This window comes from Rosa chinensis, chromosome 1, assembly GCF_002994745.2.
Source record: "Rosa chinensis cultivar Old Blush chromosome 1, RchiOBHm-V2, whole genome shotgun sequence".
NCBI classification, from domain to species: domain Eukaryota; kingdom Viridiplantae; phylum Streptophyta; class Magnoliopsida; order Rosales; family Rosaceae; genus Rosa; species Rosa chinensis.
The window spans coordinates 14,635,320-14,651,208 of NC_037088.1; the positions used below are offsets into that span (position 1 = coordinate 14,635,320).

Sequence of the window (15,889 nt, forward strand, 5' to 3'; positions counted from 1 at the left end):
CAACAGATATAACTCATTCTTTGTTGTCTGAGGTTCATAACACACAACAGATTTTACTCATTCTTTGTTGTCTGAGATATGTAACACACAACAGATATAACTCATTTTTTGTTGTTTGAGATATGTAACACACAACCAAAGTGAAACTATCTCCCTTGTCTGTTGATCACTCAGACAACAGAGATGATTTTATTTCTGTTTTTTGTTATGAATCTCACACAACAGAATTTTGTTTTCTTTTGTTGTTGGTTGTTAGTTCACACAACAATTATATTTGGTTAACTGTGGTGTGAATATCGTAATCAAATTGGCTAACAACCAATGACTGTTGTGGGAAAAGCATTAATTTTGAACTCTTTTACAGTCAGACAACACATTGTTTTGTATTGTGTTGTATGAATGAAACTTGGACAACAAGAAGAATATCCATATAAACGTTTTTCCAGAAATAATGCTCAATATATGACCATAGAAACAGTACTATAATCCATACAATTCAAGTTAGGACAACATAGAGAATTGAGTCTGTACTTGTAAAATGTTCTAGAAAAACCTAAACTACATAGATTACTGGTGTTTTCCTTTGATCGATGCACCTTCGTTTGTTCTTGCAGAAGCTCTCTTGTAGGCAAAGATGATAAGCAGTCTTTCGATCTCTTAAGCCATCAATCCTACACTTGATGGACAAGGACCCTGCAGAAGCTCTAGTATTGACTCCAGTTCTGCTCACCCAATGACCTTACCCTTTAAACACATTCAAGACTCTGGCTGATTGAAACATTCTTCAACAAAGAGCATTCCCACAGTGCCATTCTGTACCCATATATCTACAAGTCTGCAACCATGCATATTATAATAAATTTTTACATTAGTTTCTTGTGGCCATGCATTCAAAATGACATTAATTACTTGCTGTTGTTGAACACAAGTTCTGAGTGAGTACCTAGCAGGTTACCAAATAAATTAACAACTAAAGTATGTTGGAAATCATAGCTACTAGAAAAGAGAGACCAACAAAATATGCTGAAGAGAAATGTAAGGGAACTTACTTCACAAGTGTTTGCTGCACTTGATAATACACAAACACACATTCTGAGTAGATTGACGAGTTTGTTGAAGAAAAAGAAATTTAAGCCTAATATAATTAATAAACATGAGAAATGAAGTAGAGCATTGACTAATTGGGAAAAAACATGTGAACAATACTCACATCTACTGCCACATAAAGTGATAGGTTAATACAATGAGTTGAGTGTGTGCAAATAACATTTCTCATATTTTAATAATTTAAGTCCTGAAGCATGCAAAGATCGAGAAAATTTGAGTTGCTACAAAACTCCAACTTAGCTGCACAACATTTCTGGCAATTTCTACATTCACAGCCTCATTGGTTTCATAGTAACCATAACCTTATCCGCAAAATATCCTAGGCTTCCACATGAACAACATTACCCGAAATCCAGAATGGTAATGGACTTCAAGTTTAAAAGCAAGCAATCATTAAAAATCATTAAAAAAGGAGGAATAAATCTCAGAGAGTCACAGGTAGGTTGGAGAACAGCCCAAATTTTCATGTATTCAGTACATCTTTGAAAAGATGATCATTATATAGCAGCTAGTACACCTACCCGTCCATAAGAACAAGATCTAAATTTGCCAATCTCCATACAAAGCACCACTTGCCAATTACAATCATGACCAGAGAAAAAGTACTGACAAGCACTTTTGAAATTGACATTGCCATTGAAAAGGAGAAAGTTCAGAGCTAGAGAGATGCTTCTTGGAGTACTATTAAGCAAAATTGAAGAGCCAAAGCATTGCAGTACTATTAAGCAAAAGCACAATAATGATAGAGTTTATCTTAGTACATAGGCATGCATATACCTTTTTTGACATCTGGAAGTCTTCCTTCTTTAGGAGATTCGAATGAATCCTGATTAAGATTATAAAGAACAAAGTTAATTAAAAAGAATCTAACAACTTCCTTCTTCAGGAGATTCCAATGCATCTGGAAGTCTTCCTTCACAACCCGAAAACCCACATTACCAAACAAAAGTTGTGAATTTAATCATCAAATTATAGATGGTAGAAACATATAAACAATTTACCTGGTTTCATATCACAAAAGGGATTATCCAACTCCACTAGTTAGGACACAAGTGGCCAAGCAGAATTACAACAAACTGCTCTTAATATTGACATCCATACACGTTAGACCAGTAAAGCAAACAGGAAGACAAACTTATCAAACTTACAGGATTTGATCTTCAGATAATGGTAACCATCTATATCAGACGGTTGGTTACTGGCCTGCAATATTGGGCTTTCGCCAAAATTTGATAAACAACTGCCAGTCTACAGCAAACTTATGTCCTACTGACCTGATGCATGCCATCTATTCAGAATCCCCAACATAAACCTAAAAGTGAAGCCATAGACATTTTCCTAAATTGAAATTGGAATTTACATATGCTAACAGTGAGTGATCTTCTATAATTTTATTCTGCATAATTGTCCAAAACAAGAATAAAAGAACTCTGCAGAAGCAAGAACTCACAACTAGTACAGACTACAACAGAAAATATTCAATTGAAACTTTATTTAAATTAAACTTGTTGCTATCTAGGAGAGAATAGATGGGGATGAATCACAGGATCAATACCTGTAATTAAAAGATAAAGTGATTCCAATTGAGGTTACCCTATCAGTGACTCAGAGATACTAAGAACCTACCAGAATGCAAATGATGATGTCCAACGAAGACAAGGAGATGCTATGACATTCATAGCTCATGCAAAAACAATGAATACTGAAAAGCTTCTTGCAACAAGCTAGTCTTCATTCTTATTGGAAAGTTCTGAATAGCAGATACTATAATCTTTCTAATGGGCTTCAGACAACGAATCAAATGACTAGACTAGACAATTCAAAGCACAATCAAATGGCACCTAGCTATCGAACCCACTTATGATGTATAATGATGTCTATCTAATAGAATCTTAATATCAAACATCATGCAATGAAGGAATTCCTTACTTCAAAATGAACTCTTTTCCAACTGTATCAGGATATGAATGCAGCAAGTACCTTTGTGTAGGCTCTTGCAGAAGCTGTAGTTCTTCCCTAAGCATTCTTACTGTTCAAAACATAAACATTGAATGATCAACCCAATAACTCAGTGAACACATTAATATGCCTAAGAAAGCAAAAGAATAGATAAACAAAGATCACAAAAGGCAGTTGTTTACTCATCTTGTTTGGCAAGATTTACACTTTATATATCCCAGAGATTAGTAACAACCCCAAAATGAAGTATTTGCCCTGTCCCTATAGAAAGGGAAAGACAAACCTTTTCATAATCAATCAACAATAGCTAGGAACCAAATCAAATTATATCAGTGAGCCCTAAACCCATACTAAATTTAACTAACAAAACCCAAACAAAACCTAAAATTACTCTCAATTGATAACCCAATATCGGATACCTTGATTAGTTTCGTGGCCGTGACTTGTTCAACCTTACGCACAAACTGATAGAATCAGTAATATGGCAGCAAACTTGTACAACCCAATTAGGTTTCCCCAAATCCCTAACCTACAGAAAACATTGATATAATTTTCAGGACAATAAAGCAAACGGACATGAAACCGGTCAAAATCGAAAGATGAAGGTCTTTATACTTAATAAAAGTGAATAAGAATATAGTTTAGCAAGAAAGTACCTAATCTGCCTCATTTGCTCAAAAAGATCACTTAAGCTTTTGGAACTCCAAATCTGATTCTTGAATGAGTGATCGGTCTTGCATATCAGTTTTTAATAAGATGCCTTCTATTGGTCACCACTCCTTAACTGGGTTTGTAAATCTCAAATTATATACAAGCCATTACATAGAACAGAACAAAAGAATTTAGATAATACCGTATTCCCCGACTATTCCAACCTTCGTTCTCTTAGTCTGCAACAAGAAAAAAAAAAAATTTCTTAGAAATACGCAACTTTTGAAGATACCAAAACAATTTCAAACAACCAAATTGATTCCAAACTCGATCTCAACAACCCAAATGGTAAAACCCAGAATCCGAATTCTGCAAACATGAACCGCAAAGGGACAACGTCAAAAATTAATTACTAGTACTATCACTTACCTGTGTTCTTGGTGACAATGTCCTCAAAATACTGAAGAAAATAAAACCTTGGTCCAAACGAAACCCAGAAACTCAATCAAAAACCAAATCCAAAAAAAGATCAAAACCCAGAAAAATCGAACAGGTTGCATACCCAATACGCCAAGTCGGAGAATTGAGAGGTGGGTTTTACTGTGGCGCCATCATCAGTGACTCAGATTTTGGTGGAGACTGGTTATTGTGGCGGACGTGAAGTTGAATTCAAGCTTGGTTCTCTGTTTCAACGAATTCAATGGCAATCTAAATCGGCCGCGAGAGAGTGTGAGAGAGGACTGAGAGAGGATTGAGAGAAGACTGAGATCGAGATGGGTTTGTAAGAGAGATGGGTTTCTAGGTTTAAGAGAGGACTGAGATTTCGTTTAGGGTCGAGACAGAGCTGAGCGTCAAGTGTCGAGAGGAAGGCTTTCTTTTTCTTCCTTTCTTTTGGACACAATGGCAATTAAACCTAGCTAAAAATTCTCCATGTTATTCACACAACAAAAATCTCACCAACTATCGTCTGAGTGCAGCACTAAAAATCAAAATGTGAAATCATGAAGGGAAACATGGCGCCTTCAGCATTTTGGCTCAAAATGCTGTCGCCCAATTTCATCTTCACACAACAAAAAATCTTAAATCTGTTGTACAATTACAATAGCTTGCATTTGGCCTATCTAGGGAAAGACATTCAAGCAAGTTTCCTCAAACTTTGATGCTTAGTTTTTCAATCACACAACGGAAATTGTAAAAATCCTTTGTCCTAGTAGCTCAAATTTTAGTGTTACAAGAGCCAACCAAGACTCTAAAATGGAGGGAAATTTACCGCTAAATTTTTTAAGACTCAGACGACAGACATTACTTCATTTCCGTTGTGCAATGTAGTTCTGATAAAAAAGTTTTCACTTTGTTGGCATTCACACAACAGAATATATCAAGAACCGTTGTGTAATAAAGCTAGCTTAAACACACAACAGATGATTTTTGTTCCGTTGTGTGATTAGTGTTGTGTGATTAATTTTTTGTAGTAGTGTTATGATTGCTTTCTTTGATGTTTCCTTATGAAATCCTGTTTACTCCTTTCAATATTCCTTTATCAAGGTCCAACATATATTTTCATTTCCTCAGTTTCATGAATTTTCTTCTAGTCAACGGTATTTTATGATTAAGGCTTTTGGTGCAGGTATACTGATCAGACACATGTTCAAGGATAGTCCATATGCCTCTGGTTCTCATCAAAAGCCATCTGCATTATTGATCATAATTTGTTACAGATATTATTTATAGTTGAAGACTTGTGAAGCATATTATGAAAGTGCTCAATTTGTTAATGTTTGTTGGATTTGAAAAAAGAGTTGATGTTAGGCTCTGTTTATTACTATTATCCATAATAAATTCAAATTTTTGGTAAAAACAAATTCTATTTATATAATTGGCGACAACCATTAGATTTGTTGTCTAATATTATTCAATAATTTATTAAAAATAAAAATTAAATTTAAAAATAATTTAAAATTTGAGAATAAAAGGAGACGAAGTGAGTTTTGTCCCCAATTAGTCTGACTGGCACCATTAAATTTAAAATATAAAATAAAAAAATTAAAAGGAGACGGAGTGTGTTTCGTCCCCTATTTGTCTTATTGGCGCCATTAAATTTGATTTTTTTTTTTTAATTTGAAGAAAAGGAGACGGAGTGAGTTTCGTCCCCTATTTGTCTAATTGGCGCCATTAAATTTGAAAAAATTAAATTTTGAAAATAAAAGGAGACGGAGTGAGTTTGTCCCCTATTCCTCTAATTGGCGCCAATTTATTTTATTTTCCCTCCATTCTCTCAATGCTCAAATGAGAATGGGGGATGAAATTTCATTGAATAAGGGACAATTTTTAATTCTTCTCCAAATACATTAGAAGACGGAATTTATCGGTCGTTGCCTTAAATAATTTGGGACGAGATTTAGGAGACGACTTTAGCCACAAAACGGTTCCGTCTCAAATTTTTTTGGGGGACGAATTCTCAGTTATTAGAGACAAAATAAATTTGTCTCTGAATGGGTTTTCTCTAGTAGTGATGAATAATATGGGTGGAAAAGAGGAAAGGGATCTAAAGAACAAGAGTTGGGAGGGACATGAAGAAGAAATAAAGAAAGGGAAAACAAGGAAACCTGCCACTGCCGGCGCAAAGAACTATTATAGGTAAGGGTAGAGGCAGACTAGGGGATGGGAGAGAGAAGCGAGAGCCTCTCTCTCTATGGAGCGTATTTAGTATCCTGAAAATCAAGACAAATCAATAAATAAACTTTATTCAAACATCGTTTTATCCGGCAGCAAGTACTATCTGTACGTCTTGGAAACTGCTTATTTTACGACAACGAAGAAGGCCTTTATTTTGCAGTCAAGAGAACATGTCCAGATTTTAGGCTTGTATGGGCACGGGTTCGATATAGAGCGAAACTACATGACCCTTGAGCACATTTTCAGAATGATTAAACACATCTTCACCCTTGTATAGAACTTCACTAGAACGTGCAGTCAAAGATAACGAAAAACAAGAGTTAGTTTTGATTGAATAACTCTCAGATATTTCATTCACCTTACAAGAAGGAATTATATACAAATTCTGATAAGACAAGTACTACTCCTAAGGTAAGTAGTAAACCTAATAATACTACAGATATTACATAATATTACATATCACGGAATATTACAGAATATCTACATAAATAAGGTAAGTATGACTCACGCCAACACTCCCCCTCAAGTTGGCGCATACAGATCACGAATGCCCAACTTGTCAAGTGAGTCATGAAATGCCTTACTCGATACTGCTTTTGTGAGAACATCAGCTAACTGTTCTTCTGAGTGGACAAAAGGAAAAGAGATAAGCTTAGCATCGAGCTTCTCTTTAATGAAATGTCTGTCAACCTCAACATGCTTAGTTCTGTCATGTTGAACTGGGTTGTGAGCAATATCCACCGCTGCCTTGTTATCACAATACAAATTCATGGCTCGTTTGGGTTTAAATCCCAAATCACGAAGTAAATTTCTCAACCAAAGCAATTCACAAACTCCATGAGCCATACCTCTATACTCTACTTCAGCACTTGACCTGGCCACAACCTTTTGTTTCTTACTTCTCCAAGTAACAAGATTACCACCTACAAAAGTGAAGTAACCAGAAGTGGATTTTCTATCTGTAACACAACCTGCCCAGTCTACATCTGTATAACCACTAATATCCAGATGACTATGCTTTGAAAACATCAAGCCTTTTCCAGGTGCAGACTTTAAATACCTCAGAATACGGATCACAGCTTCCATATGAGTTTCACTTGGATTATGCATGAATTGACTCACAACACTAACTGCATATGGAATGTCTGGCCGAGTATGTGAGAGATAGATTAATCTACCAACTAACCTCTGATAGCGAGCCTTCTCTGTAAGAGTTTGATTAGGGTACTCAGCCAGCTTATGATTCTGCTCAATAGGAGTATCAGCAGGTCTACACCCTAGTATTCTTGTCTCTGTCAACAAATCAAGCACATATTTTCTCTGGCACAAGAAAATTCCTGAACTCCCCCTGGCGACCTCAATCCCCAAAAAATATTTAAGAGAACCAAGATCTTTCATCTCAAACTCTGATGCAAGCAGATCTTTTAATCTTTCAACCTCCTCTGAATTATCACCAGTAATTATCATATCATCAACATAAATAATCAAGGCAGTTAATTTACCTTCACAGCGTTTCAGAAACAATGTATGGTCAGAGTTGCTCTGCTTGTACCCAAAACGACGCATAGCTTGAGAGAATCTTCCAAACTAAGCTCGTGGTGATTGTTTGAGTCCATACAAGGACTTATCTAACTTACACACAAATCTACCTCCTGTGCTTGCCTCATATCCTGGTGGTAGATCCATATAGACTTTTTCAAATGGCTCTCCATGTAAAAAGGCATTCTTCACATCAAACTGTTGCAAGGGCCAATCTAGATTAGCTGCTAGAGACATCAACACCCGAACAGTATTAATCTTTGCTACTAGAGCAAAGGTCTCCTCATAATCCACTCCATATGTTTGAGTATATCCCTTTGCAACAAGTCTTGCTTTATACCTGTTCACTGAACCATCTGCATTGTGTTTGATAGTGTACACCCATCTACATCCAACAACTCTCTTTTCTTGTGGAGGTGGCACCAACTCCCAAGTATTATTCTTCTCCAATGCCTCCATCTCTTCATTCATTGCTTGAGACCATTTGAGATCCTTGAGAGCATCCTGCACTTTACTGGGAACACATACAGAGGATATTTGATTCACAAAAGAAGCATGGGATTTGGATAACCGGTGGGTGGATACAAAGTTAGCTATGGCATACTTAGACTTAACATCTAAACTTGGTTCATATTGACGAGGTGGTTTACCACGGGTGGACCTAGGAGGCAAAACATGCACACTATCACCAATATCAGAGTTAGAAGAAACACCACTAACCTTAAGATTGGGACGCTCCTCAGGGATTGGTTGACAAGGATTATCTGTATCTAAGAGGGGTGGAGGAGCTTGGCCTTCTCGGAGGGTAGATGATTCGGCAATTGTCTTTTCTATTTCGGAACTCGCAATGCTCTGTTCGGCAGTTGCATGGCGAAGGGTAGATGATTCAGCAATTGCCATTTATGTTTCGGAACTCGTAATGCTCTGTTCGGCAGTTGCATGGCGAAGGGTAGACGATTTAGCAATTGCCATTTCTGTTTCGGAACTCGCAACACTCTGTTCGGCAATTTCCTTTTCTGTTTCGGCAGGAGTGACGTTGGCTTCAATGGACTGAATTTCAATCCCACAAGACTTCTCTTCCAAAAAAGTGTGTTTCTCCCCCTGAAGTGAAGGATTGATGGGAGAAAAGTAACATGCATCCTCATAAAAGGTGACATCCATGGTAACAAAAACTTTCTGTGTAGGGTGATGAAAACACTTGTAGCCCTTCTGATTAACACCATAGCCATTTTTATGCCCTGGCATCGAGTTTGGACCTTTGATTCTTAGGAACATGGACGAACACAACACACCCAAAGACACGAGTAGGGATATTAGAAAACGAAGGGACAGACACATGATTTGAAAGGGCAGCATAGGGGGTTTGACCATTGAGAACAGAGGAAGGTAGCCTATTAATGAGATGACAAGCAGTGAGAATTGCATCTCCCCAAAGATACTTAGGCATATGAGCAGTAAATAGAAGAGACCGGGCTATGTCAAGAACATGACGATTCTTTCTTTCTGACACCCCATTTTGTTCAGGGGTTTGAGGGCAAGTAGTTTGATGAATAATCCCATGAGAATGAAAGAATTGGTGAAATTGAGAATTGACAAACTCCCCCCATTATCAGAACGAAAGACTTTAATATTGGCTCCAAATTGATTTTGAACAAGAGCAAAAAATTCTTGGAAAGCAGAGAAGACTTCATATTTGTGTTTCAATAAAGAGACCCAAGTAAGACGGGTATAATCAACAATAAACAAAACAAACCAATGTTTGCCAGACAAGGTTAACTCACGGGAAGGTCCCCATACATTAGAATGAATAAGCTCAAAAGGAAAAGAACTCCTAGTAGTACTCAAAGGATAACTAGTACGATGACTTTTAGCTAAGACACATGACTCACAGTGCAACTTAGACTCATCAATGCCCAGAAACAAGGATGGCATAGATTTCTTCATGACACTAAAGGAAGGATGTCCCAATCTCCGATGCCATAGCCATAATTCTTCAACTTGATTAGTAACCCCAGTCGAAATCAACGCTGCTTGGACTGCCTTCTCCGGCTTCATTCCGGCGAACATGCAATCCAGATGAAATAGTCAACCCCTCAGATAACCCCTGCCGATTATTTCCCTGGTGAGGAGGTCCTGAAAAATCACATACAACGGAAAAAATGTTACAGAACACCGAGATTGAGTATTAAGCTGAGGCACAGATATAAGATGATGAGAGAGATCAGGGACATAAAGAACATCATGTAGTGTCAAAGAGGGGGTGAGACGAACAGACCCTATTCCTAAAACAGGAAAAGAATCACCATTGGCATTGACAACAGAGGAAATAGAGGGTGGATTGAGAAAAAGAAAGAAACTACGATCATAGGTCATATGGTCAGATGCTCCAGAATCAATAATCCAAGTATTGCCACCAGTAAAGCTAGAAATTTTTTAAGCAACTCCAATCTTACCATTACCACCGTGACTTACGGATGCGGTATCCTTACCAGCAAAGTTGGTGTAATCTGGTTCTGTCACAGCATAGTAATCTTGGTCTTGAACAAGATGAACAACAGCCTTTCCCTTGGGTTTGTTGTCCTGAGGTCGGGGCCTATCAAAGTAGCCTGCTGGAAAACCAACTAACTTGTAACAATTTGCTTTGATGTGGGCTGGATTCTTGCAGTAATTACAAGTCAGATTTGAGGAAAACCCTGGAGGAGGACCTTGAGGAGAGGGACACAGAGAAGAAGGAGGCCGATTGCTTGAGAGTGACCGATTACTTGAGGGATTGGATGGCTTTGATTGTATTGCAAGGCTTGCAACTTCTGAAGTAACTACTCTAGTTCCAGCCCTCTGGGTCTCATCTTTGCGAATATAAGCAAAGGCTTGCTGCAAGGTTGGTGTGGTAGTCCGGCGAAGCAATTCACTCCTTGCATTCTCAAATATTGGATCTAGGCCAGCCAAAAAAACATGAACTCTCATGAGATCCTGCTCCTTATAAATCTTGACATCATCCGGGCACTTCATGCGACATGGGTGCATCTGATCAATTTCTTGCCAAATCCCTTTTAGTTTTGCAAAATACATGGCAACTGGTTTTCCATCTTGTGTCATACGGGAGGCTTGAGTGCTCAACTCATAAACTTCAGCAAAATCCGTTCCATTAAAGTAGATCTCCTTAAGGCTTTCCCAGATTTCTTCAGCTGTATTACACCCCATAATCATCTGTGAAACATCTTCAGTCATGGATTTGTAAAAAATAGAGGTTACCGAGCCATTTGTAGTCTTCCATTTTGAATAATTGTTGGCTGCAATTGGTGGTTCAGTAATCGAACCATCAACATAGCCCACCTTATCGATTCCACAAAGGTGAGCCTCCATCATTTTCTTCCAAGTTCGGTAATTAGAGCCATTGAGTTTGACACCTCCATAACTTCCAGTTGAATCATCTTTAACAGAGACAGAAATTTGGTTGGAACCATGAGAAGTCTCACCATCTCCATCTTGCTTGATCACGGTTGAAATGTCTTGATCTTTCACCATGGTGAATACGCAGCGGAAGAAAAAAAAACAATAAAGTACTTGGAAATATAAGAAGGCAACGGTGATGAAAGGATCATAGGACAAGGAACAAATCCAAGCACAAAGAACAAGGGTCAAGGATCAAGGAACAATGAGTCAGAGTCCAGGATCGGATCTCTGCTCTGATACCAAGTCAAAGATAACGAAAAACAAGAGATAGTTTTGACTGAATAACTCTCAGATATTTCATTCACCTTACAAGAAGGAATTATATACAAATTCTGATAAGACAAGTACTACTCCTAAGGTAAGTAGTAAACCTAATAATACTACAGATATTACATAATATTACATATCACGGAATATTACAGAATATCTACATAAATAAGGTAAGTATGACTCACGCCAACACGTGCAAAGTTCAAAATCAGCAAGAGTAGGGGCCTAGGGATAGAGGTGGCATCGAGCCACTCTTCGTTTATGTCTTGCCATGAGTCATTCACTTGTTTAGTTAGCTCAACTTCTGCTTCTTCTTCTGTGACACCATATTGCTTCATGTAGCATTCCACTGCTGATGCAATGTGTTCTCTCTTTTGCTCAAACTGCATATAAATGTTGACAAACAAAGAAGGTTTAAGGTAAACCAGAATGGCATTGAGGGTGGAGCTAATTCCGCATTTTTCTTTCAAATCTGCAGGTTAAAATTGACACAAAGTTAACCATGATTACCGCGTACCTTATGGCCTACAAGGTCATTCATGAGTCTGCCAATTATAGATGCGGCTTTGAAATCTTAGGTTCACTGAAAACCCAATCCATGGAGTCTTTTCTAACAATAACTCCCATTCCAACAAATGACACTACTGCCAACATGAAGAAGGATGTATTGCGTTCCACAGACATATCCTCTTCCATTGTTGGTGTGTACTTTTGTTTCAACCATTTCGCTTCCTGGAAGTAAGCTCTGACTTGAACTTTAAACTGAGAGACACATAGAAAGCCAACCAACTTATAATTAATGATTAATCCTATACTCACTCTGTTTATTTCATTGCAACATATCACAAATATATATTATGTGATGGAAACATGCATACTGCTTCTCTCGCATAGTGGAGGCGGTATAAGATTCCCTTATTCGCAAGACTTTCTTCAAGTTTGGTGAAGAAATTCAACAGCACTTCATAACACACTTTCATATAATCTGGTAGTTGATCAACGACAGAAGTGTTCCACCTGATGACCAATTAATAGAGTTAATGTATAGGAGTAATTACAAGAATATATATATATATATATATATATATATATATAATAGAATTCATTAAAACAGATCTGGTGAATAATTTGTCAATTTTGAACCTCTCAATAGCTTCAGTAAAGCTCTCTAGTTCTTCATACGTGCCACGCACATCGTATATGTCGTCAATGACTGTAATTATAGCAATAGTTTTTGCTAATACCATCCTGGCAAAGTAATATTCCGGCTGAAAGTAGACTGCAAAAGCCCAAAAATAGGCCTCAACTATCTTGTCTCTTGCAAAAGGTAGCTTGGCTACAAAGTCCAAGTCCTTCCACCACCTGATAAGTAATTAATTATGTAGGGAACTTTGTATACATAGTAATAAATGATTAATTTTTAGTGCATGTAATGTAATATGTATACAACTCATATTAACCACGTAATTTCGCTTAGTTCTTTCTGATGAACTTTCTGCACAGTGTTGAAATCCAGCTTTGCAAAATTCAGGAGAGTTTCATTATGTGAATCATCTTCTTGGTAAATAGACAAGTAATGCCTTGCTTCAATCCTGGGCATGCCCTGCCAAAGTGGTTGATACAAGGCATGAGTTACTTGTTTCCAAAGCAGAGACGATGAGATTAAGTGGTGTGCTGCAGACTCGAGATGAGCGGTGGTGAAGGTTAGTGACCCGTTCAGTATATCCTCCCCGGGTATCAGAAGATGTGGGGCTTCATACAAACTTAACAGGCCGAGTACATCATCAATAAGCGATTCTTTAAATGGATTGGTTGAACTTCAATGGATTTTCTTTTATTTTTTGGGTTTTCAGGTAGAAAGAGGCAGAGATTGAAAGATATCATACGGTAGTAATCGACTATAGGACATGTTTCTTAATCAAACTGTTGATTAGTGACTTAGTGTTGATTTCAGCCACAGCCATGACGTGAAGCCATTACAAGTTGCTTGTTAAATTGCCTTGAGCTAATCCAACCTTGACACATGGTTCTTAATTAAACCACTTTTTTAAACCACTTGCAGCCCATGTTTTCTTTCTCTTCCTCGAGCCCGCACGCAAATCACGTGCCTCCAGCCCGTTCTTTTATCTCTAGAGGCCTCCAAATAAAAACACCAGGAAAAAAAGAGATCCGCCCCCGAATGTGTTTAATCCATCTGGCAGGATCCATGAGATTTGACAACATACTTCTGCAGACCTAGCAATATTTGAGGACTTAGGCGTGGAAGGTGAAGAGACCGAGCCCACGTACTTGGCTGCCTTTCTTGCTTGTTGGTTGTGCCTGTTTGTTTTACCTGGAGACAACACTGGTTTGATTCATCCAGGATTATTCAAAGCTGCCAGTAAAATGTCCCATGGTGTAAAGTTTTGCCTAGCTGTACTAGTGCTGGCCAGCATCTATCAGGGTTTAGGTGAGATTTCTGTTTCCAGCGATCCAGGTAATTAACTGCTCATCTGCTCTTCCTTTTCTTTATATTTATGCATGGCCAGCAGAGTGCTTTGGCACCCACTTTCAGTCTCCACTTCCCAATGACCTAAGGCCCCGTATGGTTCGCTTCTCCGGAGAACTTTCAGCTAAGCATTTTGGAGACTCACAGGCTATTTCTTTGTTCAACACATGTGATAATGTGAGGATGGGTGCATTTGCCAGAGTATTTTCAGAGAGCAGAGTGATTATCAACTGCGATAACATCTCCCATTTAGACTTCATATATCTCATCAGCCTTCGATCTGGGTATCTTTCTCTAAGGAAAGATGGCTGACGAGTCATTTAGCCATACAGTCCACACTAGTTCAGTCGACAGTTTGGTTACGTCAAAGACATTCCTGGCAGCCTTAAGAATGACATTCGCACCAGCGTACTAGCTCTCTCTGACTTATAAGCATTGGGACTCTTGCACCAGAATGAACACCAAGTGAGTAGTAACGTTGCTGATCCAGAGTGCTATCATGGAGTACATGGTTACCCGAGACTAGGTCGATTGGTGGTCTAAAGTATACCACTCTACTCTAGTGAAGTCGACCAAAGTGGCGCTTACTAATAGACCACTGCAGAGGTCTCTGAAAGCAAAAGAGGATAAGAATGTCACCCGTGCACCACAGCCTCATCACAAAAATGTGATTCCTTGTGAAGTTGAATGTAGAACCAACGTCCCTGCGCCTCCTGATAAGGTGTTGCTTCCTGATATTGACTGTCAGACTCATCTGGTCAACATTCTAGAAGATGATGGAGACTCTTTAGATTCTCACGTCGCTTTGGTCCGTCCACTTAAGTTGGAAAGACCCGTAGTCCAAGAAAGAAGGCATAGTGGGAGCAGTAGTAGCAATAATAGTGAGGTCCACTTTAAGCGTAAGAAGACCGACATTAGCCTTGGCCCTACTTATTGCGATCTCAATGTTGAATATACTCTTAATACTGACTTTCTTGGTGACCTTCCAACTTCTTCACAACCGATGCTGCAACGTAATGAGGTAGCCTCTTTTTTTGGACTTGCGTCAGTTTTTTTTTTTCCTTTTTTTTTCTGGAACTTGAATTGTTCTTTGCCTATTTTTTCAGGGTGCGGAGATTGATAGTCATCCACTTTGGGGAAACGATGACACCTCTTCAGATCCTATACGTGGTCCTTCTGCAGCGGAACTTGAGGCTTACTCTTTACCCGCGAAAGGAACATCCAATTCAAAGAATGACTCACAGCAAGTTGACCCTACAGGTACAATTCTTAACTCTTGTATATTTTGATTGCACTTTCAACCTTTTTTTTTTTAAACTAATGACACATGTACAGGTCCACTTGCCAAGGTGCATCCTCCCAAGCCTCTGAACACCGTAGCCTTTTCTGAGGCTTCTCTCGGTGGAGTTGTTGTTATAGATGCTAGTCAAAGACTTAGTGATATCCTTCAACAAGCTGCTACCGCAGTTTGTGAACAAATTGAGGATATGATAATGAACCATTCCTCAAAGACCATTCTTTCCAGCAAGGGCGAACTTGACAAGCTGATAGCTGAGTAGCCATTATGGGATTGATCCTTAGCCATTATAGTCTAGCCCTAAACTCAACCTAGAAAAAGAGAAGATTCAAATCCAAGAGACCCCCGAGGTGACCTCTACAGAGCTCAAGACGACAAAATCATTGCGAGACACTTTTGAGAACCACCGCAATAGCTTCAAGGGTTTGACTTGGGTGTAAAGAGCTATT

General features: G+C 38.4%; 1 long non-coding RNA gene and 1 pseudogene across 14 annotated transcripts; both read right to left on the bottom strand.

Annotated features, from left to right (window-relative positions):
- Positions 1-425: 425 nt before the first annotated feature.
- LOC112182349 lies at positions 426-4,744 on the bottom strand. Of its 14 annotated transcripts, none has more exons than XR_005804678.1 (5): positions 4,280-4,744; positions 4,147-4,177; positions 3,920-3,956; positions 3,723-3,850; positions 426-3,595 (listed from the first exon to the last, which is right to left on the bottom strand). It is a non-coding gene; the product is annotated as an uncharacterized LOC112182349 (long non-coding RNA). The 14 variants fall into 14 exon arrangements; XR_005804676.1 differs by having other exon boundaries at positions 3,942-3,956; positions 4,147-4,193; XR_002929409.2 differs by having other exon boundaries at positions 4,147-4,193; positions 4,280-4,743.
- A 1,830-nt stretch (positions 4,745-6,574) lies between these two features.
- LOC112201933 lies at positions 6,575-13,619 on the bottom strand (annotated as a pseudogene).
- Between the last annotated feature and the right edge of the window lie 2,270 nt (positions 13,620-15,889).